We start from the raw sequence: 18,451 nt of genomic DNA, 5'->3' as shown, positions 1-18,451 counted from the left end.
CCGCAAGCGGCAATTGGCGGGTTCACACACGAATAGGCCACTTGGCTTCAATAGGCAATAGACCCAATAGGTCCTTTAGACCCAAAAGAAGCTGTTTGAGTGGAAAAAATGCACAAATAAATCAATGTGCAAAAAAATGTTCAATTGGGGCACTAAAGGCCCAAAAGGATCAAAATAATGTGTATTGGCAAAATGATTCAAATCACAGAACTAAATCACATGCTGAGATCAGCTTTGTGTGTGTTTTTGTGTGGTGTTTCATGTGAGCAATAGTTTTCAGTTCGTTTCAATGTATGGCCACTAGATGGAGCCCAAGTACTACCATACTGATATCTCATTAATCTCAGTAATGCAATATGACATTTTGGTGAATTAAAAGGTTCATTTCTGGTCAGGCAGTGCACTTATTGCAATTGCATCTTATAACAAAGTTATAGAACTTATTGATCTGGATCATACAAGACCAATTACTTGTCTGTATTCTGCATAACAAGATTGCAGCATGAGTTTTTATGTTTTCTTAGGTTTTTGGGTACTGTAGCGCCCCCGACAGGCCAATTTGAACCAAACTTGGCATGCCTCACAAGGACTTCAGGATATAAAAGCCTTTTAAATTGGGAGTTGATTGCATACATGGTTTATGAGTTATAGCAATATAGGTCATATATGGCATGGCCACAATGATATAATGGGAAAATGGACCAATCAGAAAAATAAAAATCCAAAATTTTTTTAATCACTTTTTACCTACAGAGTCTACTGATTATGCTCATAGCAATTTTGCCATAATTGGATCAAATTCCTATGACTAGTTCTTAAAGAGCTATTTTCAAACAATTGATGAATGTGACAAAAGTCTGCATTTTTTAATAGGACTTGTAATTGCAAAGTTGTCAGGTCTACTGCAAGGAATAAAAAGAAACAAGTTGCATGTTCCTAAGTGAAAATTTGGAGGAGTTATGCATGATTTTCACAAATAGCGCCACCTAGTGGCCAAATGTTTCAAAACTGCACAGCATGACACATAGTCCTGAGATATGCACAGTGGTGAGGTTTGATGTTGTTTGGCCAATGGTAAGTCTGTCAAATGGCCAATTAATTCAAATAAAAATTAATTGGCTCATGGCGGCCATGTTTTTTGAGTGATGATGTCATCATTGTGTGTCTTGATATCACTTGGGCCCCTGATGATGCCTGTAAAGTTTTGGCTTGATGTGACTAATGGTTTCTGAGAAACAGTTTTTCCCATGTTATAGCGCCCCCTATTGGACAATCGTGGCCAGCTTTGACCTATGACCTCGGAGTCATGTGCCCTAAGAACTGTTAAAATTTTATGAAGATCGGTCAAAGCGTTGCTGAGATATGGCTGTTTAAGTAAATTTGGCCACGCCTTGGAGCTATTGATTGACATGTGACAACCAGACTGTATGCAAATCTCAAAATGTTTTTAAGCAACTTTGATAAGGAGATTCTTCTGAATCTTTTGACACCAAGGTTGTGGTGATCGGATGAAAAACCAGGGACTAGTACAAAAAAGTAGGTTTTGCATATTATGCAAATTAGCAAAAAATCTAAGTAGGCGGAGCTTAATGGTTCTTGAGGCTTTTTTGTTTGGATTGAGCCAAGGAATCCATCAGAAGTGGAATTTTGTTTCTAGGCCCTACGGTTTGGGAGATATGGACCAAAACGCAAAATGGTGCGCTATAGCGCCACCATCAGGCCAATGTGGGTCCCTGTCTCTATTTCTCTCATTGCACACCTGCTGCACCTTGCTGGCAAGTTTGGTCTTTCTGGGCCTTACGGTCTAGGCTGCAGTATGCGTTTTACAGGGGGAAAAATAATAATAAATATAGCCGCAAGCGGCAATTGGCGGGTTCACACACGAATAGGCTTCTTGGCCTCAATAGGCAGAGGCCCAAAAGGTCCTTTAGACCCTAAATGTGAAAAGAAGCTATTTGAGTGGAAAAAAATGCACAAATAAATCAATGTGCAAAAAAAGGTTCAATTAGGGCACTAAAGGCCCAAAAGGATCAAAATAATGTGTATTGGGAAATTGAGTCAGATCACAGAACTAAATCACATGCTGAGATCAGCTTTGTGTGTGTTTGTATGGTGTTTCATGTAATAGTTTTCAGTCAGTTCCGGAATATGGCCACTAGATGGAGGCCAAGTACTACCATACTGATATCTCATTAATCTCAGTAATGAAATAGGACATTTTGGTGACTTAAAAGGTTAATTTCTGGTCAGGCAGTGTACTTTATGTAAAAAAAAAAGATTCAGTTGAGGCAGTAAAGACACAAAAGGTTCAAAATAAATTGTATTGGCAAAATGATTCAGATCACAGAACTAAATCACATGCTGAGATCAGCTTTGTGTGTGTTTTTGTGTGGTGTTTCATGTGAGCAATAGTTTTCAGTCCGTTTCGATGTTTGGCCACTAGATGGAGCCCAAGTACTACCATACTGATATCTCATTAATCTCAGTAATGCAATATGACATTTTGGTGAATTAAAAGGTTCATTTCTGGTCAGGCAGTGCACTTTTTGTTATAAGATGCAATTGCAATGTTATAGAACTTATTGATCTGGATCATACAAGACCAATTACTTGTCTGTATTCTGCATAACAAGATTGCAGCATGAGTTTTTATGTTTTCTTAGGTTTTTGGGTACTGTAGCGCCCCCGACAGGCCAATTTGAACCAAACTTGGCATGCCTCACAAGGACTTCAGGATATAAAAGCCTTTTAAATTGGGAGTTGATTGCATACATGGTTTATGAGTTATAGCAATATAGGTCATATATGGCATGGCCACAATGATATAATGGGAAAATGGACCAATCAGAAAAATAAAAATCCAAAATTTTTTTAATCACTTTTTACCTACAGAGTCTACTGATTATGCTCATAGCAATTTTGCCATAATTGGATCAAATTCCTATGACTAGTTCTTAAAGAGCTATTTTCAAACAATTGATGAATGTGACAAAAGTATGCATTTTTTAATAGGACTTGTAATTGCAAAGTTGTCAGGTCTACTGCAAGGAATACAAAGAAACAAGTTGCATGTTCCTAAGTGAAAATTTGGAGGAGTTATGCATGATTTTCACAAATAGCGCCACCTAGTGGCCAAATGTTTCAAAACTGCACAGCATGACACATAGTCCTGAGATATGCACAGTGTTGAGGTTTCATGTTGTTTGGCCAATGGTAAGTCTGTCAAATGGCCAATTAATTCAAATAAAAATTAATTGGCTCATGGCGGCCATGTTTTTTGAGTGATGATGTCATCATTGTGTGTCTTGATATCACTTGGGCCCCTGATGATGCCTGTAAAGTTTTGGCTTGATGTGACTAATGGTTTCTGAGATACAGTTTTTCCCATGTTATAGCGCCCCCTATTGGACAATCGTGGCCAGCTTTGACCTATGACCTCGGAGTCATGTGCCCTAACAACTGTTAAAATTTTATGAAGATCGGTCAAAGCGTTGCTGAGATATGGCTGTTTAAGTAAATTTGGCCACGCCTTGGAGCTATTGATTGACATGTGACAACCAGACTGTATGCAAATCTCAAAATGTTTTTAAGCAACTTTGATAAGGAGATTCTTCTGAATCTTTTGACACCAAGGTTGTGGTGATCGGATGAAAAACCAGGGACTAGTACAAAAAAGTAGGTTTTGCATATTATGCAAATTAGCAAAAAATCTAAGTAGGCGGAGCTTAATGGTTCTTGAGGCTTTTTTGTTTGGCTTGAGCCAAGGAATCCATCAGAAGTGGAATTTTGTTTCTAGGCCCTACGGTTTGGGAGATATGGACCAAAACGCAAAATGGTGCGCTATAGCGCCACCATCAGGCCAATGTGGGTCCCTGTCTCTATTTCTCTCATTGCACACCTGCTGCACCTTGCTGGCAAGTTTGGTCTTTCTGGGCCTTACGGTCTAGGCTGCAGTATGCGTTTTACAGGGGGAAAAATAATAATAATAATAATAAATATAGCCGCAAGCGGCAATTGGCGGGTTCACACACAAATAGGCCACTTGGCTTCAATAGGCAATAGACCCAATAGGTCCTTTAGACCCAAAAGAAGCTGTTTGAGTGGAAAAAATGCACAAATAAATCAATGTGCAAAAAAATGTTCAATTGGGGCACTAAAGGCCCAAAAAGGATCAAAATAATGTGTATTGGCAAAATGATTCAAATCACAGAACTAAATCACATGCTGAGATCAGCTTTGTGTGTGTGTTTGTGTGGTATTTCATGTGAGAAATAGTTTTCAGTCCGTTCCGATGTTTGGCCACTAGACGGAGCCCAAGTACTACCATACTGATATCTCATTAATCTCAGTAATGCAATATGACATTTTGGTGAATTAAAAGGTTCATTTCTGGTCAGGCAGTGCACTTTTTGTTATAAGATGCAATTGCAATGTTATAGAACTTATTGATCTGGACAATACAAGACCAATTACTTGTCTGTATTCTGCATAACAAGATTGCAGCATGAGTTTTTATGTTTTCTTAGGTTTTTGGGTACTGTAGCGCCCCCGACAGGCCAATTTGAACCAAACTTGGCGTACCTCACAAGGACTTCAGGATATAAAAGCCTTTCAAATTGGGAATTGATTGCATACATGGTTTATGAGTTATAGCAATATAGGTCATATATGGCATGGCCACAATGATATAATGGGAAAATGGACCAATCAGAAAAATAAAAATCCAACATTTTTTTACTCAGTTTTTACCTACAGAGTCTACTGATTATGCTCATAGCAATTTTTCCATAATTGGATCAAATTCCTATGACTAGTTTGTAAATAGCTATTTTCAAACAATAGATGAATGTGACAAAAGTATGCATTTTTTAATAGGACTTGTAATTGCAAAGTTGTCAGGTCTACTGCAAGGAATAAAATGAAACAAGCTGCATGTTCCTAAGTGAAAATTTGGAGGAGTTATGCATGATTTTCACAAATAGCGCCACCTAGTGGCCATATGTTTTAAAACTGCACAGCATGACACATAGTCCTGAGATATGCACAGTGGTGAGGTTTCATGTTGTTTGGCCAATGGTAAGTCTGTCAAATGGCCAATTATTTCAAATAAAAATTAATTGGCTCATGGCGGCCATGTTTTTTGAGTGATGATGTCATCATTGTGTGTCTTGATATCACTTTGGCCCCTGATGATGCCTGTAAAGTTTTGGCTTGATGTGACTAATGGTTTCTGAGAAACAGTTTTTCCCATGTTATAGCGCCCCCTATTGGACAATCGTGGCCAGCTTTGACCTATGACCTCGGAGTCATGTGCCCTAACAACTGTTAAAATTTTATGAAGATCCGTCAAAGCGTTGCTGAGATATGGCTGTTTAAGTAAATTTGGCCACGCCTCGGAGCTATTGATTGACATGTGACAACCAGACTGTATGCAAATCTCAAAATATTTTTAAGCAATTTTGATAATGAGATTCTCCTGAATATTTTGACACCAAGGTTGTGGTGATCGGATGAAAAACCAGGGACTAGTACAAAAAAGTAGGTTTTGCATATTATGCAAATTAGCAAAAAATCTAAGTAGGCGGAGCTTAATGGTTCTTGAGGCTTTTTTGTTTGGCTTGAGCCAAGGAATCCATCAGAAGTGGAATTTTGTTTCTAGGCCCTACGGTTTGGGAGATATGGACCAAAACGCAAAATGGTGCGCTATAGCGCCACCATCAGGCCAATGTGGGTCTCTGTGCTTTAGCACGGTCTCGCAAAGAGACTACACCATCCTGCCAAGTTTGGTCTCCCTGGGCCTTACGGTCTAGGCTGCAGTATGCGTTTTATCAGTAGAAAAATAATAATAAATATAGCCGCAAGCGGCAATTGGCGGGTTCACACACGAATAGGCTTCTTGGCCTCAATAGGCAGAGGCCCAAAAGGTCCTTTAGACCCCAAAATGTGAAAAGAAGCTGTTTGAATGGAAAAAATGCACAAATAAATCAATGTGCAAAAAAAGGTTCAGTTGAGGCACTAAAGGCCCAAAAGGATCAAAATAATGTGTATTGGCAAAATTATTCAGATCACAGAACTAAATCACATGCTGAGATCAGCTTTGTGTGTGTTTGTGTGGTGTTTCATGTGAGCAATAGTTTTCAGTCTGTTCTGGTGTTTGGCCACTAGATGGGACCCAAGTACTACCATACTGATATCTCATTAATCTCATTAATGAAATAGGACATTTTGGTGACTTAAAAGGTTCATTTCTGGTCAGGCAGTGTACTTTATGTAAAAAAAAAAGATTCAGTTGAGGCACTAAAGGCCCAAAAGGATCAAAATAATGTGTATTGGCAAAATGATTCAGATCACAGAACTAAATCACATGCTGAGATCAGCTTTGTGTGTGTTTGTGTGGTGTTTCATGTGAGCAATAGTTTTCAGTCAGTTTCGGTGTTTGGCCACTAGATGGAGCCCAAGTACTATCATACTGATAACTCATTAATCTCAGTAATGCAATGACATTTTGGTGAATTAAAAGGTTCATTTCTGGTCAGGCAGTGCACTTTTTGTTATGAGATGTAATTGCAATGTTATAGATCTCATTGAGCTGAATCATACAAGGCCAATTACTTGTCTGTATTATGCATAACAAGATTGCAGCATGCGTTTTTATGATTTTATAGGTTTTTGGGTACTGTAGCGCCCCCGACAGTTTGAACCAAACTTGGTATACCTCACAAAGACCTCAGGCTATAAATGGTTTTTTGAGTGATGATGTCATCATTGTGTGTCTTGATATCACTTGGGCCCCTGATGATGCCTGTAAAGTTTTGGCTTGATGTGACTAATGGTTTCTGAGAAACAGTTTTTCCCATGTTATAGCGCCCCCTATTGGACAATCGTGGCCAGCTTTGACCTGTTACCTCTGAGTCATTTGCCCTAACAACTGATAAATTTTCATGAAGATTGGTCAAAGCGTTGCTGAGATACAGCTTCTTAAGTAAATTTGGCCACTCCTCTGAGCTATTGATTGACATGTGACAACCAGACTGTATGGAAATGTCGAAATGTTTGATAATGAGATTCTTGTGAATATTTTGACACCAAAATCGTATAAAAAAGTAGTTTTGCTTATTATGCAAATTAGCAAAAAATCTAAGTGGGCGGTTCTTGAGGCTTTTTCGTTTGGCTTGAGCCAAGGAATGCAACTGAAGTGGAATTTTATTTCTAGGACCTACAGTGTGGGAGATATGGACCAAAAGAAGAAGAAACAACCTAACAATTACAATAGGTTTCCCACACTATGTGTGTGAACCCTAATAATAAGAAAAATTTCAGCAATTACAATATGTTTCCCACGTATTGTGTGGTGGTTGACGGGGGGATGTTTGTGTGAGTGGCAGCGTGTGTGGGAGACTGTGGCTCTGTGTCACTCCCTGCTGAACCTGTGACTGAGATGCAAACACTTGAGTAAGCATGTGTGTGCCTGTGCTTGTGCACGTGTGTGTTTGTGTCGTCACTGGGTAGGTATGGCTAGGGCAATGTGTATTTGAAACCCATAGGTAGGCCAGTACATGTGTGTGTGCATGTGTAATAGACTGAGAGAGATAGGCTTGGTGTGATTGAGAGTGTTCATGAATTAGGGCTGTATATGTGAATGTGTGTGTTTGTGTTTGCGTATAATGGGCAATATTATGCCTTAACATACTATGTGAGTTGGATGTGAATTGAAATATGAACAGCTTGAGAAATCTGTACACTCCAGTGCACTGATGATTTCTGCATTCACGTGGACTTTCTTTCATCGTAAGACACTATGAAGCACTACAGGACTCACACAATGCTTGAAAAATACTGCAATTAATGGGCCACTTGTTATGCACATTTGCACCTCTACCATGACATTTGTTGCACAGATTGGCTACTGGTGTTTAGTCGTCTTCTCATACCACATACAGAAGCACTATCATAGTGCCTACGACTTCTCAGGAATGACAACTAAGTAGATGACTATGCTTGTCGTAATCATAATTATTAGTTATTTCTTGTAGGACTACATTGTTTAACATGCTGTATATATCCTTCACACAGCTCTTATTGATTGTCAGTTGTTTATCTTTGTAAACCAAAACAAACCCATCACTCATCATTTCATCTTTAATAAAAATATTTGCCAATCATCTACTCGTGTACATTGTGACTTTCACTCAGTTTGCATATATAAACCACTTGGCCTTTGACTGCACGTGTGTGTGTGTGTGTGTGTGCGTGCGTTAAGTGGTTAAGTGCTCAGCAACCTCTAGATGGAAGAGTAAAAGGGAAAGGCTACATATTGCTTTTCCTCACCTAGTTGAGCTCTGAAATCAAGCCCTCCCCAAAACTGGGCAGAGCTGTGGGCTGAGGAGTCAGACTCACCCTGGCATTCGCTGTTTAGACTTTCACTACACAGCAGTGAGTGTGTGTATAATGGGCAGTGTCAGTTGTCACAGTGAACTCACATGTCTGACAAGACAGGAGTGTGCCTGTGACGTTTGGTGTGAGTACATGAAAGCATTCATGAGCTAGAGCTGTATTTGTTTGTGTATGTGTGTGTGTGATAGAGAGAGTGTGTGAGTGTTATCAAAAACAAACTAAATGTTAGTTTGTGCATGTGATTGTTAGTCCCTGAAGTATGGATAAGAATGGCTAGGGCAGTGTAGTTATGGGGCAGTTGCAATATGAAATATATATGTCATGAAGAGGTTTTAGGAGTGTCAGTTGTCACAGACAACTCACATGTCTGATGATGGTGTATGTAGTGTATGTGCTGAACCTATGACTGAGATGCGTAAGCATGTATGTAATCACTGGGTAGGTATGGGTGAAGCAATGTGTATATGAAACCAATAGGTAGGCCAGTGCATGTGTGTGCATGTATAATAAAGAGAGAGAGAGAGAGAGAGAGAGAGAGAGAGAGAGAGATAGAGAGAGAGAGAGAGAGAGAGAGAGAGAGAGAGAGAGATAGGTTTGTTGTGATTATGTGAAAGTGTTCATGAGTAAGGGCTGTATGTGAATGTGTGTCTGTGTGTGTATAATGGGCAGTGTTAGTTGTCACAGTGAGCATGTCTGACATAATATGGTGGAGTGTGTAATACAGAGAGAGATAAGAGGGAGAAAAGACCATGTGTAGTGAGTACTGTAGGTAGATCTGTGAGTGTTTATGCTATATGTGATACGTTTTGATTAGAATGCTTGAAGTGGATTTCTTAATGAGAAGTCTAGACAATAGGCCTATGAGGCAGTAAAAAACATGACTAAATAATAATTAAAAAAAAACAGAATTTATCAACATGCTGACAAATACTTATTTTGGTTTGTCATGGTGTTCTTGTGGTAGCCAAGTATAATAAAGAAAGTGAGTGCATGTTTACTTACAGGGCTGTGTGTGTGCGTTTTTGAGGCCATGGGACATGAAAACCACACAAGACATTTACTTCTAATTATTTGATTTTCAGAATCATAAATATTAGGATCACAACAAATGTGATGGCTTTAAAAGACTGACTAATGTGGACTTAAAGTCATTGTGGTTGTTGAAGGGTGTCTGCTGCCCGTGTATCCTGTTCTGGTCGATGGCCCCGCCCCAGAATGTTCCCTCGCACGTGCGATCAGGTTCTTTCGTGCATTCTGCTCTTGTTGAGGTAAGATGTGCTTTGGTCTCTTAAGTAGTGTAAGACAATTGTCTAAAATGTGCTGTTTTTTAATATGCTGGGTTAATGTTCTTGTTTGTGATAAAGTTACTTGTGTGGACGTAAAGTTTAGTGAGGGAGATAATGAGATAAATTAAGAATAAAAGTATGTTATAATGTAATTAGCGCGTGTGCTAGTTCAATGCTATCATGCTGTTTGCGCTTAGCATGCTAGTCCGATTAGACAAATGTCAGAAATGTGTTGTTTTTGACGTCGGATTTTTGCTCTAGATTGTTTGGTTAATTGTGTTTAGATGGACGTTTTAGTGTATGAGATGGCAAATGAGCTAAATAAAGGATTAAAGTATGTTATAACGTGGTTAGTGCGTTCGCTAGTACAACGCTAGCATGTTCCGTGCGTATGCTAGCGGAACGTTTTTGTGCTGTTGTAGTTGTCCAGAGTGCCATCAGTTTTCATTTATATTGCCTAGTTCTTTCATGAAAACGAGTTATTTGATGTTACATATATTTGCAGTGTACATGTATGAGCAAGTATACATGATTTGTATATGTATGAGTAAGAGCGGTTTTGTAGTTGCTCTAAGATGGCGTGTGGGTCTTGTGCCTGTAATGGCGGCGCCCAGTGCAGCTGACCACGAGGGCGCTGGCTGAGTAGGCGTGGTTGTAGATGTAGTGAAGTAGTAGCACTTACACGTACTGATTTATAACTGTACAATCGGGCGATTCGTGTATATGGTTTAATGTAGCCCAGATAATGGTGTATTTGGGTAAATGAAGCGTCTGCTGGGTCGAGTGTTGCTATGCATGTTTTGTGCTCGTTGGAAAACCTGGTCACGCACAGGTTTTAATTTTTTTAGTCAAAATAATGGACTATGAGTATGTTATGTATATAATTTTTTACGTTGTGTATAAAAATGTACGTGCTTGCAGAGGCAATTTGTGCTTTTTATACTAGTCTGAATGTGAATGTTTTTTTGTGTCGGTGGTTTGTCAGCACCAAAATGTATGTGAAATATGAATAGACGTCTATCACATTGCAAATGTAAATGGAGTTATTGCATTTGAATTTTGAGCTCAAAGTTGCTTGTATGTGTGGAACATGCGTGTTAGGCTACATTTTCATTTTAATATTGACACAGAAAAGCTTCCATACTTATATACACTAGCCCAAAAACTTGATAAGTATGGTGCTTTAGTGACGCTGTATAACTGTAGCCTTAAGTAGAATAGAAAGATTCTAAGTGTCCAATTAATGATTCATGTCGTTATAGCAGCTTTTTAAAATTATACATATGAATTATTTTAACCCATTAATGTTTACTAACTGTTACAAATGTGTTCTGTCTATTTTCTATGAATTGCCTGTTGGTGAAGGAGAATTCTGCTGGAACACATTAAAGGTATGTTTGAAGTGTATCGTGTATGAGCAGTGGTTGAACTGGTATACTTTTATAAAACGGTGCACACAATGAATGGTGAGAGTAGTTGATGTGCTGCAGAATAATTGTTCATTTATGATGAGTATCTGTAGTGATATGTAAACACTTGGAAGCAATAATGTAAAATGTATAGAAGAGAACTCAGAAACTGCAGCTCCAACTTCTCAAAGTCCTGTTCAATGTGTACCCTGTCTTAATTGTGCTTTGATGTTTGAAACTTGATTAGGTACAGTAAGTTAACCTGCTTATTGCCTAGACTAAATTTATACTCCTATTTGGAACAGAGTAAACTGCAGTGTAGCGGATGTCTTGAAGTAGTCTTCATTGTATTCTGTGTTGAGGACAATTTGATGCATTCTCACAGTTTAATTGGCTCATGAATATTCTGTCCAATAGTTTAAAGATTATGCAGCAGTAATTACATGAATGCAGTGAATGTGTAGTATTTGCGCTAGAAATATTTAATGCATGCTATAAAATAGCCCATCAAATGGTAATACACTTGTGAGTATGTGCAACAGGTATCACATGTGCTGCTGATTACATGATACTGATCAACTTTGAAAGATGTGAAATGTGCTGTTGGTGTGACAATTAAGACACAAGAATAATAACACACACACAACGCCTGCTGGTTGAAGATGCCACACACACGCGATAATCTTGGAGCAACGCCTGCTTGATGAAGATGCCACACACAACGCCTGCTGGATGAAGATGCCACACACACACATGCATTTTAGCTGTGGAGTTGATTTTGTGTTGAGTGGTGTATACAAAATTATTATATAGTATTATTAATTTAACAACCTGTGTTGAAATTGATGCTTAGAAGTTAGAATGGACTAATATTTTAATTATTTTCACATTTTCATTTTAAAATTAACATAGATAAACTTCCATACCATACTTATATACACTAGCCAAATAACTTGATAAGTATGGGGCTTTAGTAATGCTGTATAACTGTAGCCTTAAGTAGAATAGAAAGATTCTAAGTGTTTGTCCAATTGATGATTCATGTCGTTATAGCAGCTTTTTAAAATTATACATATGAATTTTTTAACCCCTTAATGTTTACTAACTGTTACAAATGTGTTTTGTCTATTTTGTATGAATAGCTTGTTGGTGAAGGAGAATTGTGGTGAAGGAGAATTGTGCTGGAACACATTAAAGGTACGTTTGAAGTGTATCGTGTATGAACAGTGGTTGAACTGGTATACCTTTATAAAACGGTGCACACAATGAATGGTGAGAGTAGTTGATGTGTTGCAGAATAATTGTTCATTTATGATGAGTATCTGTAGTGATATGTAAACACTTGGAAGCAATAATGTAAAATGTATAGAAGAGAACTCAGAAACTGCAGCTCCAACTTCTCAAAGTCCTGTTCAATGTGTACCCTGTCTTAATTGTGCTTTGATGTTTGAAACTTGATTAGGTACAGTAAGTTAACCTGCTTATTGCCTAGACTAAATTTATACTCCTATTTGGAACAGAGTAAACTGCAGTGTAGCGGATGTCTTGAAGTAGTCTTCATTGTATTCTGTGTTGAGGACAATTTGATGCATTCTCACAGTTTAATTGGCTCATGAATATTCTGTCCAATAGTTTAAAGATTATGCAGCAGTAATTACATTAATGCAGTGAATGTGTAGTATTTGCACTAGAAATATTTAATGCATGCTATAAAATAGCCCATCAAATGGTAATACACTTGTGAGTATGTGCAACAGGTATCACATGTGCTGCTGATTACATGATACTGATCAACTTTGAAAGATGTGAAATGTGCTGTTGGTGTGACAATTAAGACACAAGAATAACACACACACACACAACGCCTGCTGGTTGAGGATGCCACTCAACGCCTGCTGGTTGAGGATGCCACTCAACGCCTGCTGGTTGAGGATGCCACTCAACGCCTGCTGGTTGAGGATGCCACTCAACGCCTGCTGGTTGAGGATGCCACTCAACGCCTGCTGGTTGAGGATGCCACTCAACGCCTGCTGGTTGAGGATGCCACTCAACGCCTGCTAGATGATGTGCCACACACACAAGATTAATCTTGGAGCAATGCCTGCTGTATGAAGATGACACACACATGCATTTTAGCTGTGAAGTTGATTTAGTGTTGAGTGGTGGTATACAAAATTATTATATAGTGAGTAAACATGGTTGAGTTTAGTGTCCAGTTGAGTAAGTGCACAAATGATGAGCTGAACAATGTATTATTAATTTAACTACTATTGAAATTAATGCTTAGAAGTTAGCATGGGCACGATAACACCCAGCAACATTTTCATAATACATATTCTGTTTCACAATGCATTATGTGGTAATATGTTTTAATTGCTAAAGTGGAACCAAATGGAATGTTTTTGTTTAACTTGTCTGTTAGATTAACTACGCTATTGGAACAAAGACATTTAATGTGTTAAATTGTTTATTTATATATACACTAAGTGATCAGTGCTTAGCACAAGTAGAGTATATGAAACAGCTGTTACACAGGTGCTGCTGACATCAAGCTCCTGAATCAGATGAAGAATGAATGTTGGCGTTCCAAGGAAGAAGCAAGAATGTCCTGTTGAAGCAAAGCCTGCTGAACACATCTCACACACACAATACATTTTTAAACTGTTGAGCTGAAAGTGTTTAGTGATGTACATATTTGCAACTTAAGCTTGTCTGATCAAGTATTCTGATGTGGTTATTTGTTTTAAAGCTATACAGCTTTTAAATGAGCAGTAAAGCGTGGTTTTGCTCATTGTATTCTGAAAAATGTACATTAGTGGAAATGGTCCCTTGAATCAAGTCCCTTGATTATAAAGTAATGCTTAGTTTGTATAACATGGTGTTAGGAAGGCATTTACTTCACAGTAATTTCTATATGCAATACTGTAACAATGTATGCAAGTAAGAAATTAGTCATGAATACACCTGTCACGAATACAATGTCTGTTCTGATTTTTTTTTACCTTTTTTCTTTTTATGATTTGATATGTGCTGTTTGTATTAAGTAATATTGATTGATTAGTATGTCGTGTTGGGATAGACATCATAGGTTTTGACTGGTTGTGTGTTTGTATTTTCAGATGCCTCGCACGAAAGCTTCGCTGAGGTCGGCTGCAGCCAGGAGGAGGATTACGGAGCGGCTTGTGGCTCAGACTGACGGGGTTCTGGCTTTTTCCCCTGACAAAAAGGTCCTGACTGAGACTGTTCCTGTGAGCCACAGCTGTCCTGCAGACCAGATCTCGTCTCTGACTGACGGGGTTATGCCTTCATCCCTTGACAAAAAAGGTCTGACTGACACGGGAGTGCTCCTGAAGAGCACTCCTCAAAGCAATTTACAAACTCAAGCTGCCAAATACCTGCCAAATACCTTGCCAAATACCTTGCCAAATACCTTGCCAAATACCTTGCCAAATACCTTGCCAAATACAATTGCCAAATACTTGCCAAATACCTTACCAGATACAAGCTGCAAAACTGATTCTGATGAATGTGTACATGTGGATATGCTCAGAGGTTCTTTTCATCAAGCTCATCCAAAGTTTGGCATAAACAGTAACAAACAATGTGTTGCAAATAGTATTACTGCCATCATGACTAACAAAGTAAAAAATGTGCTTTCTTGGACAATCAGAGACCTTGATGATGTTCTGCTGAATGGTGACAGATTCTACAGCAATATAAGAGATGCCGGCAAAATTCATGATCCATTGGGCTATTTATATGTTACAGATGTACCTACAGAATACACTGTGTGTGGATATGACTTTTCAATAAATTTTCATGATGAAATGTTTACTGGGAAGTTTGGCGTCACTGAATATGGACCGTTACAAAACGTTCTTATGTCACATGATGAGGCAATCCGAAGAGTGTTTATGCAATGTGAAGCATGTTTGTTTACTGTTAAAGAGAATACATGTGCTATCATTAAACAAGACTCCTGGTATGTGCTGATTGACTCTCATTCACGAAGCGAAAACGGTGCACGTATTGATTCAGGCAAGAGTTTGGCTGCTTTTTATGCTGACATGGAATCATTACTTAACCACGTTATGATACTTGGTCTTTCACTGAAAGCTGAAGGAGCACAATTTGAAGTTACTGGCGTTGTTGTGAACATAACTGGCAGAAGCACAGCGGAAGAGAAAACACAAGGTGGTTTGTCTGTCACTACACACCGAGAGCTCTACAGCAGTGTGCTAAAACGAAATCGTAACACAAATGAAAATGAAACTAAAAAAGGTGACGCATTTGACCGTTCACAACCCTGCAGCAAAGCAAACGTGCAAAGTAAACGCAAAGCAGCTGACAATGATTCCGAGGTGAAAACGGTACCCGAACTGCATGTTGGTAAACGAATGAAGCATGTAAACAACCTTACCGATGTATCTGTGAGAAATGACAGTGACGTGCTGATTGGCGACACACAACGTGAATACTTTCAGTTTTGTCCATTGACAGTGAAACAGCAGAAGACATTATGTTTAAGGCAAAACGTTGTGTACATCGAACATGCTCGTAGCGACCAAATCATACCAGTACCGATGGGTGATCCTTGTGAAACAAAAACTATCATTGGTGACGGTAACTGTTTATTCAGATCACTGGCATTTGCAATTAGCGGAAGTGAGAAAGAACACAGAAAAATACGACGTGCTGTAACTACACAAATGGAGAGAAACGAATCTAAGTACATTAACTGTCTTCGACAAGGGTTTTCATCTGTTGCAAATTATCTTGCTACTTCCCGAATGAAATACGTGGGAACCTGGGCTACTGAAGTTGAAATACAAGCTGCAGCCGATCTTTTTTTTACCAATATATTTACATTCACTAGAAATACGTGGCTAAAATATTCATCGTGCAATAGTTGCGACCAAGATGCGGGAATATACCTCAAACATTGTAGCGAGTCTCATTATGAAGTAGTGACGTGTGTTAAAGTTCCTGATGGACAGACCTGTGCCGCACTAGGTTTAAAGAGATGTGACAGCAGAAAATCAGAAACAAAGTCCAGTCGCTCTGAACTTGAGAAACGGAGAATCAAATATGGAACAAGCCAGGAGGAAAAGATTCAGAGAACACTGAAACGATACCGTGAAAATGAAATATACAGAGATAGTGTCAAAACACGTAGCAGTGTTGAATACGCAACGAATTCGCAACATAAAGAACGGAATAAACAGTTAAGCATAAACAAATATGCGACGGATATGGAACACAGAGGAAAAGTTAAACAAGCAAGTGTAAACAAATATGCGACGGATATGGAACACAGTGGAAAAGTTAAACAAGCAAGTGTAAACAAATATGCGACGGATATGGAACACAGAGGAAAAGTTAAACAAGCAAGTGTAAACAAATATGCGACGGATATGGAACACAGTGGAAAAGTTAAACAAGCAAGTGTAAACAAATATGCGACGGATATGGAACACAGGGAACATGTGAAACAATTAAGTATTAATAAATATTCCTCAAATGAACATCACAGAGAGACTATAAAAAGACAGAGTTTTGACGCTTATCATACCGATCCAGAATATCAAACGGCTAAGAAAAAGAAGAGTATGGAGAGGAGTTTTGAAGCTTATCATCATGATCCTCAACATCAAGCAGCTAAGAAACAACTTGGTATTGAGAGGTATAAAACAGACATCTGCTATGCTAACGTTACTAAAAACAGAAGTAAAGAAAGAAAGAACACAGAAAAAAGGAAACACAAAGATATTAACTATGTGACTGAAAACTTCAGAGAGAAAATAAGTACTGGTCCTGAATATGTGTGCTCAGTATGCCATCGACTATTGTTCAAGAATCAAGTAATCAAATGCAGAAAAGATACATATCTCAATAAAGCCCAGGAGGTTGTTTCCATAGCAGAGAGATGTATTACTGACACATACTTACATCGATGTAGTCATACCTGTGTTCCTAAGTGTAACATTCAAACTGGCCCTGCTGGATCACTGTGGATTTGCTACACATGTCACAGAAAGATTCTTAATGGGAAAATGCCAGAAGAAAGTGTTATGAACAATCTTGCACTAGAACCAATTCCACCTGAACTACACAATCTAAACTCACTTGAACAACATCTGATTGGGATGAATATTCCATTCATGAGACTTGTGTCTTTACCAAAAGGTGGACAGAATGGTGTTCATGGACCTGTTGTGTGTGTTCCATCTAACATTACAGATGTAACTGAAGTGCTACCAAGAACAGAAAATGTTGATTTGATGATTCGCATAAAACTAAAGAGGAAATTGACTTACAAGGGGCACTATGAGTACAAATTTGTTAATACAGAAAAAATAAAGGATGCATTATTGTACCTCAAACAACATAATGACTTTTACAGAGATGTGACATTTAATAATGACTGGGTCAATCCACTAAATAAAACTGAACATGAAACACAAGAGCCTGATGACACATGTACACAGCATGTTGATGAGGAGAACAATGATGAGAATAATGAATCTGAAGATGTGGATATAGATGAAACCTTGCACGACAGACAACAGCACGGTATGTTCATGGATACCTGTTTACAACCTGTTGATATTGCACAAGAGGTTTTGGATCAGCACTTTGATGGCATAATGTCTGTGGCACCTGCAGAAGGTAATAATCCTGTAAGGCTCTTGAACGATCATTCAAATGAGGCAAAGTGTTTTCCAGTTCTATTTCCAAATGGTACGGGTACTTTTCATGACCACAGAAAAGAGAAACTCACACTGAGCAGATACTTGAACACCAGAATACTCAACGCAGACGGACGTTTTGCAAAGAACTTGGATTACATTTTTTATGGTCAATATTTGTCAGAGTTAAATCAGATTGTGTCAAATGTGTCTATTGCATTGAGAAAAGGACATGATACACGCAACAAACCTGTGATTACATCAGAAATGTTGACTAACAGAGAAGCCTTGCAGAACATTTTCAATTTTGATGAAGGGTATAAATTCTTAAGACCTATTCGTGGTACACCCCCTTTCTGGCAAAGTGTTCAAAAAGACCTGTTTGCAATGGTGCGACAACTGGGTATTCCCACATGGTTTTGCTCATTTTCATCTGCTGATCTGCGTTGGCCAGAATTATTGCAAACTATTCTCAAACAAGAGGGGAGAGAAACTTCTACTGATGATCTAGACTGGTCAGAAAGATGTGCTCTAATAAAAACTAACCCTGTCACAGCAGCCAGGATGTTTGAACATCGATTCCACTATTTCCTTAAAGATGTGATTATGTCTGAAGCACAACCGATTGGCGAAATTGTTGATTACTTTTACAGAGTTGAATTTCAACAGCGTG

General features: G+C 38.5%; 2 long non-coding RNA genes across 3 annotated transcripts; one reads left to right on the top strand and one right to left on the bottom strand.

Moving 5' to 3' along the window:
- The first annotated feature begins 8,980 nt into the window (after window positions 1-8,980).
- On the top strand, window positions 8,981-14,923 carry LOC143506582 (uncharacterized). 2 transcript variants are annotated; one of them, XR_013128398.1, is made up of 4 exons: window positions 8,981-9,662; window positions 11,046-11,071; window positions 12,232-12,286; window positions 14,209-14,923. It is a non-coding gene; the product is annotated as an uncharacterized LOC143506582 (long non-coding RNA). The 2 variants fall into 2 exon arrangements; XR_013128397.1 differs by lacking the exon at window positions 8,981-9,662 and having other exon boundaries at window positions 9,676-11,071.
- On the bottom strand, window positions 12,125-17,521 carry LOC143506583 (uncharacterized). The gene is made up of 2 exons (XR_013128399.1): window positions 14,556-17,521; window positions 12,125-14,519 (listed from the first exon to the last, which is right to left on the bottom strand). It is a non-coding gene; the product is annotated as an uncharacterized LOC143506583 (long non-coding RNA).
- Window positions 17,522-18,451: the final 930 nt, after the last annotated feature.

The sequence above is a fragment of the Brachyhypopomus gauderio genome, unplaced genomic scaffold (assembly GCF_052324685.1).
Source record: "Brachyhypopomus gauderio isolate BG-103 unplaced genomic scaffold, BGAUD_0.2 sc490, whole genome shotgun sequence".
In the NCBI taxonomy this organism is placed as follows: domain Eukaryota; kingdom Metazoa; phylum Chordata; class Actinopteri; order Gymnotiformes; family Hypopomidae; genus Brachyhypopomus; species Brachyhypopomus gauderio.
The sequence above is the reverse complement of the archived record's forward strand: the minus strand, read 5'-3'. Positions and strand labels throughout refer to the sequence as shown.